The sequence below is a fragment of the Chelonoidis abingdonii genome, chromosome 5 (assembly GCF_003597395.2).
Source record: "Chelonoidis abingdonii isolate Lonesome George chromosome 5, CheloAbing_2.0, whole genome shotgun sequence".
Lineage (NCBI taxonomy): Eukaryota > Metazoa > Chordata > Testudines > Testudinidae > Chelonoidis > Chelonoidis abingdonii.
In genome coordinates, this window is record NC_133773.1 from 100,200,559 (window position 1) to 100,215,086 (window position 14,528).

Here is a 14,528-nt window from a genome sequence, read left to right on the forward strand (position 1 = left end):
CATGAGTGCAGGGGACTGGACTGGATGACCTCTCGAGGACCTTTCCAGTTCTATGATTCATCCCCATGTGCAATTGGGAAGAGGATGTGGGAAGACATCTTAAAAACTGTTTCCTGCCCAGCTCTACTAATAGGTCACAGACTTCAGAGTCTGTAGCACATTTTAAAAGGAAAAATGTAGACTTGTGACTTTAAAACTCTGGCAAACTTGTATGTCCTATTGAACTTGCCACAAGTCCTGTACAGACTCCACGTGGCTAAGACTACTTAGGTCATTGCCCGTGACCAAATAAGCTTTTCTGTTGAAGAGGAAGAATTTGCATATACATAGCTCCTCCCTTATGAGGGTCCCAATGCTCTTTATCTATAATGAATTAAAATTCACAACACCTGTATAAGTTACAGATGGCAAGACTGAAACACAGGTTAACGTGACTTGTCCAAAGTTACACAGGAAGCCTGTTGCAGAGCTGGCAGTAGACCCCAGGACTCCTGACTCCCCTTCCTGTGCTTTAGTCAAAAGACCACACTTCCTGACAGAAAGGAAAGCAAATGTTTTAAAGCAGCTGTGAGGTGCCTTGCTGTCAGGAGAGAATCCAAGATGATGATTGGGATTTAACAGGGCCCACACACTAAGCACTGCACATTTTTGTAGAGTATCCCATGGCATCACCACAGTCACTAGTTGATATGAACTGAATTAAATATGAATTGTCTGCAGATGTCAAGGACCACATTAATACCTGACTCCCATCCTGTATGGACATGGGCTGCTGGAATGACATTCTTAAATACAAAATGCTGAGAGAAGCTCATCAGAATCCTCCCTCTTTTTCCAACTTCCAGGCAAAGGACAGGTTATGTAATGGGAAGTCTTTTGGGAACATCAGGAGTGAGTGAAACTAATAAAATATAATTTCTACATTGTCCTTAGCAACTGCTACCATGTTGACTGTTTCTGAGACCTATCTAGGCTCATTTACATATGGGCAGGGCTGTGCAAATAGTGCAGGGTTCAGTTACAAACCAAGCTCAGTTTGCTTGGAGGGATTGGCAGTGAACCAGCTCCTGTAGGTTCACATGCAGACTTAAGTTCTGTGACCACAAAAGGCAAACAGGAGCCCCAACTCTCATCTATTCCCAGGTCACCCCATGTTCTATCTTTGTGGTGCACAGGAGTGCCAACAGTAGGGCTGGGCAAGTGACTTTTCAGTTCACTGGTCATTTTAAAATAAATTCATTTTAGGACACCTAATAAATGAAAAATTTCACCGTTCCTGGCAAATCGAGAAGTCAAAAAAATCATTTTAGGTCAAACCAAATATCTTGTGCTTTCATTTCGAGCTTTTTTTAATGTTTAAAATAAAATTAAAGGACATTTCCAAATGAAAAGTCATTTTGAATAAAAATAATTAAATGTTTCTATTTTTTCAAAATTTACTGTTTGTTTTTTTGATGAAAACAATTTGGCAAAATTGACATAAATTTGCTAATTGTTTCACTGACACCAAATCTGCATTTTCTCCAAAAAAAGTTGGTTGAAAAATTTTACCCAGCTCTAGCGAGCAACTGACCAATCCTCTCTCCTTCCAGTTGGCCTTTCAGTCCTTCTCCTTGTCTTCAGGGGCTGCCTAATAAATGTCACTGACCTCCAGTCTTTACATGTGTTTTCTGGGGTTGGAAGCAGTTGCATGTGCAAACTTCAGCATCAGTCCAGGTATGTAAACTAGTCACCTGCCCATTGTTGTTTTCTCATTACTCCACCGTGAACTGGGACTGGATTATCCAAATAATAGCAATTTGCCTTTATATTAGCATAAGAATAACATCATGATGAAAAATTATCTGTACTCTATGTGACAGGAAACCCCTTTGATGTATTGAGAACTAAGATGTTGCCTGTGCTTCACCATCTGCAACACGCTCAGTGAGCCTCCTTATTGCTGCTAGTGATATTGCTACCACTTGCACAACTCAGTGCAGCCAGCATGGCTCGTTCGTCATATACGAATATAGAAAGCTTCCTAGGTTGTACATTTGCCCCTCTAATTTACAACTGACCGCAGAAGATGGACCAGGAAACTATTCTCCCTTTCTGTGACACATCAGGATGAGTCTACTCAAAGTCTGGTTGCCGATTGGAATGCTAACTAATTCATATGCGAACACGTGTGTCAGATACTGTTCTGTACATTAGTCATGCTCCTACTGATCCATTGGCAGAGCTTTCCAAATGCCAGTGGATTGAATTAAGGTATCTGTAGGAGGACCTAGAAGCCAGAGAAAAATCAAAAGTAGAATTCGGATTAATTTTTCATTAGAATTAACCTATCAACCTAACCAGATCCTTAGCAGATCTAAATTAGCATAGGTCCACTGAAGGTAATGGAACTTCTCCGATTCACACCAGCTGAGGATCTGACTTACATAGTGCAAAATCCACACTCTACATAAAATCCAGAACGGTGTGAAAAAACACCCCCCTGAGCGCTGCAAGATGCAGCGCTGTAAAGTGTCAGTATAAGCGCTGCACGCTACACCCATAAGGGATGTGGTTTACATCCCAGCGCTGCGGCTCTGACTACACTCACACTTCAAAGCGCTGCTGCAGCAGCGCTCCCAGAGCGCTGCCGGGGCAGCGCTTTGAAATTTCTAATGTAGCCATACCCACTGAAATACTCATCACCGTCATGTATACAACATGAAAAACAAGCCACCAAATAGGAACCTTAAAGAAATCAAATTAGACAAAATAAATCAAACTTACCCAAAACAAGATAGAATACAGCAGACAATATACTGTCTCAAAATACTGATGGGGAAAGAAAGGTTTTTTTGTTGGTTCGTGTTCATGTGTCTGTGTATCAGGAGTTAGTGAGGGTTCTATTCTACTGCACTGTTGTGTATGATTCAGTCATTTGTTTAAATGCTCGCTGTCATTTTCAAGTTAGTTCACTGACCTCTCCTCTTTTGGGACCAGTGGTGGTACTTTGTCAAGTCAGTGTTCACTGTTTTTAATGCCAGCTGGTTTCTGCTGTCCTCCATTTTTAATTGTTAACTTGAATGGAATGTAAAAACTCTGGTTTGAGACTAGTAGAATTTTAACTTTGGGTAAGTTCAGGGAAGTTGAAAAGTGGGCAGGTTACTTATTAGGAAAGCACCTTGTTGAGAAGTTCCTTTTACATTCATTTTACTTGTCACTGTGATTTGGTTCTGTTCATATAATTTTACTGTGTAATTTCAGAGTCCAGTAGGGCTGGTCATGGGTTGTTGTTTTTTTATTTTTTTTTAAATTATAACTGTCATTGGGATGACCGTTCCTCTGTGCTGAAGAGTTATTTAGAAACTATATACTCCATTTTATTAACCTGTTCGTCAGTTTTCCTGTTAGACACGCCCAGGCTTGCTTGCAGATTAGAACAATGAAGAAAAAGGTTATCATGATTTACTCCTTGAAAAATATTTATTAATAGTCCTGCTGATGTGGTTTTTTCCCTGGCACCCTTCTCTCATATCCCTCTTTCATATTAGGGATTTTTTATTTTGGGAGAAGAGGGAGTCAAAACAGGGTTTCTTTGCTGCATTTGTACTGCCCTGTACTGCATGTGTGTGCCTTTGTGACCATGATACCATGTTCTCGCAATGGTGTTTGCATGGAGGGTGGGACAGAACGTTGCTTAGTGTCTCGTAAAACATTTACCAAAAGCAGTCAGCCATGGATTTGAAGGGCATTCCATTGCCAAGCTGCCTGTGGGAGGGGAGAGAGAGTGAGAGAGCACAAGAGCACACCAGGTACTTGCCAGGTACTGTTTCATACTTTGATTTTTCTTGAGTTAGAAATTCAAGAAGAGCAATGGTGTTTGACTGTAAAGGTTGCTAATGGTTTACATGGCAGAACTTGAAAATCAAAACAGTAACTACCATTTCTCTTTATAGTTTGTTTTTGTCAAATATAATTCAGTTACAAACTGTGATCTAAGGCATCGATTGATCAATGTCTATTTGCTTTGGGTTTTTTTTTTAACTGCAGAAGTAAAATTCATATGAATTATATAAGTAGTGATCTTCATACGGTTGAGGTTTTCTAATGAATTAAAACCAGCTGGACTGAGTTTGTCCTGTAACCAAAGGGTTAGAACAAGAGTCAAGGCTTCTAAAATAAAATGTGTAATCCAGTGATTGAAACAGGGATGTGGTTAGTGACTCACTCTGTTAGAAGACATGCTAAATGTTGAATTTAGTTTTGCTAAAAGAGGCAACATGACAAACTTTTTCAGGATTTTTTTTTCCTGTGCTGTCCAAGTTCCAAGACATAGACAAATCAGAAATTAGATTTATAATTTTTTTCTAATATAATTCACATATAGAAAAGACAGAAGTGAAGCTGAGTAGTTTCAAAGAACTGCTCTATGAATATTATAGACAGAAAAATATATCACATGATATAAGCTGATTCAACCAAATGGTAATATGTCCTCTTTCTGTAATGGTATAATTTGATAATTCTAACATGCTTTGAGAAATAACCTTAATAATGACCGAACCACCCCATCCCCATGATTTCCCAGTTTGTTCTCAGGTAATCACAAGAGGTGAGTTTTCAATAATAGCTTGATGTGTAATAAATATTAAATGCATGACAGGTAAAATTCTATGATTATCTACAATATGTTCTGAATCCAAAAAGGGGAGGTAAAATAGGGAAAATATATCACTAGAAAGTGAAAATCTGTTATTTCTTTACAGGGAAAAATGCTACAGCATCTGTTGCTTCAGCTTTCCTCCTACTAAGTCAAGCTCAGTGCAACATCCTATGCAGTTTTGCTTTAATACCTCTCTGATGTGAAGGAACACTCTATAAATCTGTGTGTTGCTTACTGTGCTCACATGCTAGAGAGTAGCTAGATTTGGTAGATAGCCATTGCTGCTGGATGCTATTAAAGTTTAACAGCCCTTGAAGTATATTAAAAGTTGCTTAAACCAAATGTGATGTTGATGTATCATGCTGCATGGGGCCTCTAAAAACCTAGTACAGAGTGCAGTGGTCACAGCACCTGCAAAATAGTGAGACAATTTCTGGAAAACAAGGTCTCTGAAATCCCACAACACTGAGCTGTAAATAAATGAAACAGGCCTTCAGAAATGTAAAGTTTGGGTAAAACTAGCACCCTAGTCCTTCAGCTATTACATAGAACAGCAGCCCTTGTATTAAAGACAATCCAGGACACCACCAGTGACTTTGATTTCTAGATCTCATAGTAAATATGAGTCTTGTATTTGCATGCAAATAGTTTTATGTCAATGGCAGATTAGAAATTAGGCTGATATAGTTTAAGAACTTTTGGTTACAATCTTAAAGATTACAGATTTTATCTCGGAGCTCAGGGACTGGATTAAAAAAAGTAAAAATCTGAAACAAAAGAGAGCAACGTTATCTCGCCTATTGTCATGTGATGATAGAGTTCTAGCAGGTCACCATAAGGAAGAATTAATGGATTAAACAGAAGGGATAAGACTGTTGACAAAATTTGTTCAGTCTTTCAGTCCTGTTTACATTTAAAAAAACCTACTTTGGTGGGATTCCAAACACTGTATACCTATGAATCTTGTTCCCAAATGCCTGTGCAGGAATGCAAAGAAACACCATCAAATAGATACAAATTTCAATTGAAAGAGGCCATAATAGTTAAAAGGTCCACAAGCAAAAGCTGCTGTCCATAGTCTGCTGTCATACCGTGGTTGCTCTTAAACCTTTTCTAATTTTGCCTTGGATAAATAGAGAATGTTACTTCAGGATATGCTTTATTCTGTGCCTGCTTTAACTCTTTGCTGAGCCTCCTAACTTCAGTGCAACTCACCATTGTGATAATATTACAATATAGCTTAATTTTGTATAATGTTTTTCATACAAACTGTATCCCAGAATGAGTTACAAAGTTCCTAATGAGAGACAGCCCACAGTATAACATAAATCATAAACCACAGTGTAGACTCGTGGCCCATCCTAAACCCTGTTGCAGCCATTTTGTATCAGCCCTAGAAAATAATCCAGCCCTGTGCTCCCACTCCATTTGCAATGTGGCTTGCTCTCCCAGAGGTCTCTGGAAAGGGCATTTTAATGAGTCAGACTAAATATTTGTACCCCCAAGGCCCCCAAATAACCAGACCTCTTAATTGGCTCAGGAACTGCAATTATCTCTGCCCCTTGCACTTCTGTCAGGCACAATCTTTGTAAATTGTGTGTGTCCTTTGAGATTGTGGCAAATTGTCAGTCTGCTCTCTGCTGGGCAAAGTTTGGGTATTCCAATATTCTGTTCCGATTTTACTGTTCATTCCAGTGACTGTTATTCATTCTAGTATTCTTGCACTGCAATTGCTGTGCAATCAAGAAGATAGTGTAGATTACATTTTATATATATTCTTCCTGGTCCTACATAATAACTAAGATATTTAGTAGTAAATCTATTTGATATGACAGAACTGCTCGCTCCCCCCCTTTTGTGTGTGTGTGTGTCTGTCTTTCTGTCTCTCCATATAGTCTTTTTTATTTAAGAACAGGGATGGTGAATCTTAACCCTGCTGTTTTAATATTTATTATTTTTTCACGACTTGAAATGGGAACTGCAAATACTTTGAGCCTAGGACTCAAAGGGGAGTTTCACGGCAGCTTTTGAAAATACTCCTGCATGTTCTATTGAAATGTTGATTTTAGTATCTTCTCACACGTTTCAGTGATCAAAACAGATATCTCCATTTATACCACACTGAAAGGTCAGACACCACGCCAAACAGTCAGTGGGAAAGGTCCCTGCTCCAAGAAGCTTACAGTATGGAAGTCAGACAGGACACGAATGTGATGAACAAGGTTATGGGGTCACTCCGTTAATTCATGATGAACAATCTAAAAAGTGTCTGTGTTTGTCAGGGGCCAGCCAGCAGTAGAGCTAGTCTCTGGGCAACCCAGTGAGCCCTGGTAGAAAATACTCCTGCATGTTCTATTGAAATGTTGATTTTAGTATCTTCTCACACGTTTCAGTGATCAAAACAGATATCTCCATTTATACCACACTGAAAGGTCAGACACCACGCCAAACAGTCAGTGGGAAAGGTCCCTGCTCCAAGAAGCTTACAGTATGGAAGTCAGACAGGACACGAATGTGATGAACATGGTTATGGGGTCACTCCGTTAATTCATGATGAACAATCTAAAAAGTGTCTGTGTTTGTCAGGGGCCAGCCAGCAGTAGAGCTAGTCTCTGGGCAACCCAGTGAGCCCTGGTAGAAAATACTCCTGCATGTTCTATTGAAATGTTGATTTTAGTATCTTCTCACACGTTTCAGTGATCAAAACAGATATCTCCATTTATACCACACTGAAAGGTCAGACACCACGCCAAACAGTCAGTGGGAAAGGTCCCTGCTCCAAGAAGCTTACAGTATGGAAGTCAGACAGGACACGAATGTGATGAACATGGTTATGGGGTCACTCCGTTAATTCATGATGAACAATCTAAAAAGTGTCTGTGTTTGTCAGGGGCCAGCCAGCAGTAGAGCTAGTCTCTGGGCAACCCAGTGAGCCCTGGTAGAAGTTGTCTGATTGACCACAGGAGTATGCAGGCCGATATATAAGCTCGGTAGCCATCCAGTGGCTACTCAGTGCATTCTAGCCTGCTGCTGTGCGTGGTCCTGGCCCTGCCTCCACTATTGCTAGCCTTGCTCTTGCTTCAGCCCCAGGCTATACCAGCTCCCACCCCCAGCTCCTTCCTGATCTCTGACTTCTGGCTCAGACCATCAGCTCCACCCTCAGTTCCAGCTAACTCTTCAGCTTAGGCTATGGCCTCTCACTCCCGGCTATGACCCTTGGCATTGCCCCTGGACCCACCCCATCTGGATTCAGCTCAAACTAGTAGGCTTGATTCTTGCTCCAACTGCTAGGCTAGACTGCCCATGGTTCAATTGCTGACAATATTTTAATTAGTTCACTTCTTTTAGACTTAATAACACAAAAAGACTTTTACTTGGGGGAAGGGAGCTCTTTTTTCCTCTTATGGCAGCAGTACATTACTGAAGGGAATTTTTTCCCTTTCTCCCCTAGAACTATAAGTATATTTGTGTCAGTGGGACTTGCTCTCTACATTAAGGCTAATGGAGCTATTAAAGAGCCAACCTAAGAAAGTGAAGATTTAAAAAACTACATAATTTAATACCTGCCCATTTCCAATGTGAACAAATACTAACGTTCTGATCTCCAATTTCACTTTTGCTAAAATAATAATCTGAACAAACTAAAAAACTCTAAAATCACTGCTCTAAATGAAATGCAGTTTCTATTAAATGAAGCACCTTTAATTACCTACAATATTAATTGCCTACAATATTATGTGCACTTCCCAATGATGTTAGTGAGAATTGCTTGCATAGATAGGGGTGAGATATTCCTCTTATTTTTCTTCCTTTGTGTTCTTTGAATAAGAATATTTTCTGTGCGCTTTGCTATTATATATATTTGAAAGTCAGATGCTGCAATGAGCAGAAGACACTGTATAAGCTGGATGGATATAATTGGCCATCTACTCTAGAAATAATAATATGGTTAAATACTACATTTAAATTACAAATGGCCCCAACTGAAAGCCAAGATCTGAATACACCTCTACCCTGATATAACACGAACCGATATAACATTTGGATATAACATGGTAAAGCTGTGCTTGGGGGAGGAAGTGGGCAGGGCTGCGCGCTCCGGCGGATCAAAGCAAGTTCGATATAACGCGGTTTCACCTATAACACGGTAAGATTTTTTGGGTCTCGAGGACAGCATTCTATTGGGGTAGAGGTGTACCTCTGAACTCTGGGGAGTTCTTATCTGAATTTGATGGCTCAGGACGTTCTCCAGCCTAAATAATGCAGAGCCTCACAAATCCTCACATTACTAAACCACCACATGATCTAATTTACACAGACATACATAAAATGTGTGGTTTCTCTCTACTTTTTAGCCAATAGACTATAGCGAGGTCTCATATTAATGAGACTTACAAAATAAACACAAGAAATTTGCTCACACGCCATAGAATATAATATCAGTCATAATTAAAACTAACCTGCAACTGACCAAGTAAATTAAAATATTTTAGGATAAACCATCCTGGCTTTTATATTATATATATTTGTTTTCTCACTCATCTGTAAAATTCAGTGAGTTGCAATGAGTCTCCTAGTCATTAATTTGTGAGGAAGGAAAAAAAAAGACACTGTTAGAAAGCTTCCATCTATGTTCCATGATTGGAATGAATAAAGTCTGACACTTTGTAAGAACAGATATGAGAGAGGTCATCTGAGGAAGGTGTATCTTACAAATGAAACTACATAACTCAAACCGAAACCTTTTCTGTTGTTGAATGGAGGAAGTCATATTCTGCAGATGCAAAGCATTACGTGGATTTTCATTCTTTTCAAAGGGCTTTAAAAAACATTCATTATCCTAGCCCTTCCTTTCCTATCCACAAAGAGTGTGCAAGGCAATGAGACAAAAATAGCAGCATCATAGCAGTGAGGTCTTTTTATTATTGTCGCTAATGAAAACATGCATCATGCTTGGACCCCCTTCCCTCAAAGTACTTTCTGTGCTCATAAGAAAATGGTGAACAGCCCCAGAAGCATTACCTGGACTGGGATCATATTAAGCTTTTCTGAACTGATTACTTTAGTTTAAATTCTACCCAAATTCTCAGCTTCAAGTTGTCATGTAAACATTCTGTGATACATCGAGACTGTATCCTTTTAACCTGATTATTGACATATTTGTAAAATTTTTCTCCTAGAATCACTCACTGGCAGCTCCTGTACAGTGCAGCTCTCACCTTTCTAAAGCCCTCAGAGAGTGCTCACACCACCCCTATACCTAGCCACATGTACCCCCAAAACGGAAGGTGCTTCCCCAAAGAAATTTCAATACAAGGCTCCAATTTTGCAAGGACTTACACACGTTCATCTTTACGTTGATTTCACTGGGGCTGCTCAGAGTGTAAAGCATGTATGCACATTTTTCTGGGCATAGATCTTATTACCGCAAGTACTCCTCAGTGTGACTACCTGGTATAAAAAGTGCTTACTACTATGAGTTCAGTGGGACTACACATAATAATAAACACTGTGCTTGATTGTTGTGATTCCTTGCTGTGTTCTGCATAACTAACAGAGCACTGTGGGGCAAACCAGGGTTATAATAGTGACAGATTATGGAAGATGGGTATGGTTAAATATATATTTTTAAAATATACCAAAATGTAGGTACAGGGTCTGGGATTGGTGCTCAGGTATTATGGTGATGAAGGCCATACAAGAGGATGGAGGAATGGATAGAAGGAGGGGTAGATAGATGAGTTGGAGGTCAGTGATGGAAATAAATGATAGAGGCCAATTTTGTACATACAGCATAATATGAGTACACAAGTAGGGAGAGCCTTTGTCAAGGCAATGTTGTACCATTTATCCATAAACATGTGTAAATGTTATATAAAAGCACAATAAAGAAAGAAAAATCATACAGATAGACAAATGAAGAAAGGAGATAAAGGGAAACCGAAAAGAAGCAACTGAAGTACATCAGACTTTAACATACTGGTGGTTGAAAGAGATCTGCCTTTTATCAAAGCTTATTCAAACAAGGCTATTCAGATAAAAAATCCAAGATGGTGACACCAAGGAGGAGTAAGTAGGGAGCAAAGAACAGAGTCTTCATGAGGCACGTTTTACCCGCTCTTAGGGTCTGACTCAAGTTTCAAATTTCAGGAAAGCCTCAAGCCTGTGTATGTTATTATACTCAGCCAGAAATGGAAATATTAAAATTTGGTACAACCTGAGAGTGAGAGAGACAAGGACAGGAGCAGAGTACACTCCACTCTCTTCAAAATATCAGGGACAAGAGTCAGTAGTCAAAACCCAGGAGAAAATTAATTTGACAGACTCAGTGGGCCAAACACATCCTTGATAAAATTTCCCTGGTATCACCTGGTTGCCTGAGGTCAGTGGAGTTACACAGAGATGGATCTGGCCCATTCTGTTCTGGGTTTTCTTCCTATTGTTTGCGAAAGCTTATCACGTCAATGGCTTACCACTTTGGAATAAAGGTCCAAGGGAGGGAAAATATACAACAGGAACTTGGAGGTCAACTGCGGAAGTCACAGACATCACTCTTTTCTGTTCTGAATATTAGACACAGCACTCAGATATATGATTATGACTGTGAAACTTCAGAACTGAACTAGACGTTATTTTAAAGAAGCACAAGGTTTTGTTTGATCAAAATGACAGACTTGGGTCCTAAAAATAAATAGGTTGCATATCGGTGAGAAAAAGCACCAGTTACACAGTAAGGGGAGCCTGTATGTCACTCCTGAATCACAGGGGGCCGGGGGGAAATCAGTGTACAACTGATTCTCTGCTAGGAGTTTGACAGTATTTAATTATAGAATAATAAAATAGAAGATATTCCTAATTGAAAAAGTACTCTCATCCTTTCTAGTATAAGGAATACATGTACAATCCCATAAGGTTGAATAGAGGGGCTTGTCATTTCTGCTCAGATAGGGCTTCAAAACAGCAAGAGATCCATTTCTTGTACTAATATTACAATTACATATTATTCATGCTATAACTATAGTCATTGGTACTGTGTAGAATTCTCATCCCTGTTTAATAAGATCATTAGCCTTAAATAGTAGTATATTTTATGCTGTGAAATGTTTTGACTCAAACAGCTGGTAGTGGATACTTAAAGAGCTCTGTTAAATGCGAATAATACTGCATCTACTAAGTGAAGTAATGTATACAATTTTCTGGACACCTTTCAAAGCAACTGTATTCTGTCCAGATGTCAGAGTTTTGCTGCAGTCAGAATTGTTTCTTTTTAGTGTTGTTTTTTTTACAGCATTTAAGGTAAATAGAATAACTTCTAATGTCAGCAGCTTTCTTACATAAGCCCAAACAGAGGGATTCATATGCCTAGTGAAACTCTTTTTTAAACTAACAAGGACCCAGTTGCACTGTGAAGGTACGAGCTAGAGGTGGTGAAGTTAGATTAAGTAAGAAAACATGGAATCATCTTCACAAGTTAGGTTGTGGTGATGAACCGCTGTAGGCTCAAATTCTCTGATATTTGCATTTAATGCAAAGAAATGTTAATAAACAAACCCTGAATTACCAAGGATGATCTTCAGGGCAGCCAAAGAGACCTTGCTGTGTACACTAGTTGAACTCTTTCTGATATTTTAGTTGGTGTTGCATGGCGGTTATTGCTATGTCAGTCTTCTGGAGTGTATTATTAAGCAGTCAGGCTTTGATCCAGCAAGGTATCGAAGCACATGAGTAACTTTAAATCCATGCACTGTACCATTGAAGTCAAAGTGATTAGTCACATACTTAAACACACAGAATCCTAATGAACATGAAGATAAACAGAGACAACATTTAGTGAAAAACTGTAGAATTCTTAGGTTAAAAAAATTAAATGTAGACACTCTATTATAAGAAGTACCCAGGATTACTCTCTCAAATAAATCTGATGTACAAACCTAGAATTTTTCAAGGAAGTATTGAGGCTGGCAAACCCATATTTTATACTCCTGCCCTTCAAAACTTGCCTACTTATCTTTCTTAATAAAGATAAAATCCTAGTCTCAAAAATAAGACACGGAATAATCTACAAATCCCAGATGATGAGTTGAGTGGACAATGTGATGAATTCCTAGTGTAACATTTATTCAGATAGCAGTTTTCCAGGAGGGGTGTGTGTGTGGTTGTCTGTGTGCGCGCATAGACACACTCCAGCAACCCTGCCAAACATAGCATCCTGAGTTTGTTGTTGTTCTGCTTGCCAAATTAATTAATTGCGATTTAAGATGGTAAAAGCTCTATTTGTTGAGGCCTGATAGATTTGTTCTACAATCTGTTGGCATGCAAAAAGTATAATTATAAAAGTTTTGGAGGAGTCAAATTTTGGTACAGTTCCTTTAAATAAATGTAAAATTCTACTAACAAGCCAGACTAGAGAAGATAGGATCACTGTCTTCTATACATTTTTTGTGCAGTGGACTGCTGGGAAGTTTGAGACAGTACATTTGGTATTTTGTTAAAATTCAGGTTCTTCCAGAATTTTAGTTATGTGGATCATTCATATTTAGTGTTATATTTAGTTGAATTTTGTGTCACATCCAAGTCATGGGTTCCTTCAGCATATAGAATAACCCAGTGATAAGGCTACAGCCAGTTCATTTTGAGAAGAGAAGGAAAATGAAAGATTGTAAAAAGAATAAGATGTGAAAATGTCTATTCTAATCTCCAGTTCTGGGTGCCTGCTTTAACTTAGAGACTCCCAAAGTTTGTTTCACAAAGGGCTTCAATGGTAAGTTGACGGAGGTCTATATGTAACTTGCATAAAATGGATGAGACTGTAGCCTCCCACTTCTTCTCATCTTTTACACAAAGGCCTTGGCTACACTTGCAAGTTGCAGTGCTGGTGAGGGGGTTACAGCGCTGCAACTTACTCGGTGTCCACACTTACAAAGCTCAGCCAGCGCTGCAACTCCCTGTCTGCAGCGCTGGCTGTACTCCTGGTCTGCTACGGGTGTAGCGAATCCTCATCATGCACCTTTCCAGGCCATCCTGTGTAAATGTCAGTGAAATGTCCCAGGTGATCCACAAGCACCTGGAGAACCATAGAGAAATACCCCTTCCGATTAACGTACTCGGATGCAGGTGGTGGGTACCAGAATAGGAATATGTCCCATCTATTGCCCCTCCACAGTTAGGGAAACCCATTTGTGCAAAGCCGTCCAGAATGTCCTGCACATTCCCAGAGTCACGGTTCTTCTTAACAGGATGCAATTAATGGCCCTGCAAACTTGCATCACCACTATTCCAACGGTCGACTTTCCCACTCCAAACTGGTTTGCGACCGATCGGTAGCTGCTGGAGTTGCCAGCTTCCAGACTGCAATAGCCACCCGCTTCTCCACTGACAGGGCAGCTCTCAGTCTCATGTCCTTGCGCTGCAGGGTTGGGGCGAGCTCAGCACACAGTCCATGAAAGTGGCTTTTCTCATCCGAAAGTTCTGCAGGCCACTGCTCGTCATCCCAGACTTGCATGACGATGTGATCCCACCACTCAGTGCTTGTTTCCCGAGCCCAAAGGCGGCGTTCCACGGTGCTGAGCACGTCCATTATGCCACAAGCAATTTAGTGTCAGGTGCGTCAGCCGAATCTATTTCATCATCTGAGCTCTCCTCACTGTCACTTTGGAGCATAAGGAATAGCTCAACTGCCAGACGTGATGTGCTGGCAACATTCATCAGCAAAGTCCTCAGCAGCTCAGGCTCCATTTCTTACTGAAATCACGCGACAGACTCACAATGGCACCAAACGGCTGAAAGGGAAGCGATGCACCACGGGTCGTTGGAACAGGAAGCGGAATGACCCGCACCCTTCCATCCCCTTCCCACAACCCACAGCGCCAAAATGGGACGAGGTGCT

The 14,528-nt window shown here is 40.0% G+C and overlaps 1 protein-coding gene across 8 annotated transcripts in view; it reads left to right on the top strand.

The window, feature by feature from the left end:
* The window catches only part of RBM47 (RNA binding motif protein 47), a 113,896-nt gene that overhangs the window by 36,390 nt on the left and 62,978 nt on the right, over nucleotides 1-14,528 (top strand). Inside the window, exon 1 of one of the 8 annotated variants that reach the window (XM_032781917.2) lies at nucleotides 3,715-3,802. The exons of 5 other annotated variants lie outside the window; for them this stretch is intronic. The gene's annotated coding sequence lies outside the window, so the exon portion shown is untranslated. Of the gene's footprint in view, nucleotides 1-3,714; nucleotides 3,803-14,528 lie in introns of those variants that run through there. 2 more of the 8 variants (XM_032781919.2, XM_075066504.1) reach the window with 2 other exon arrangements.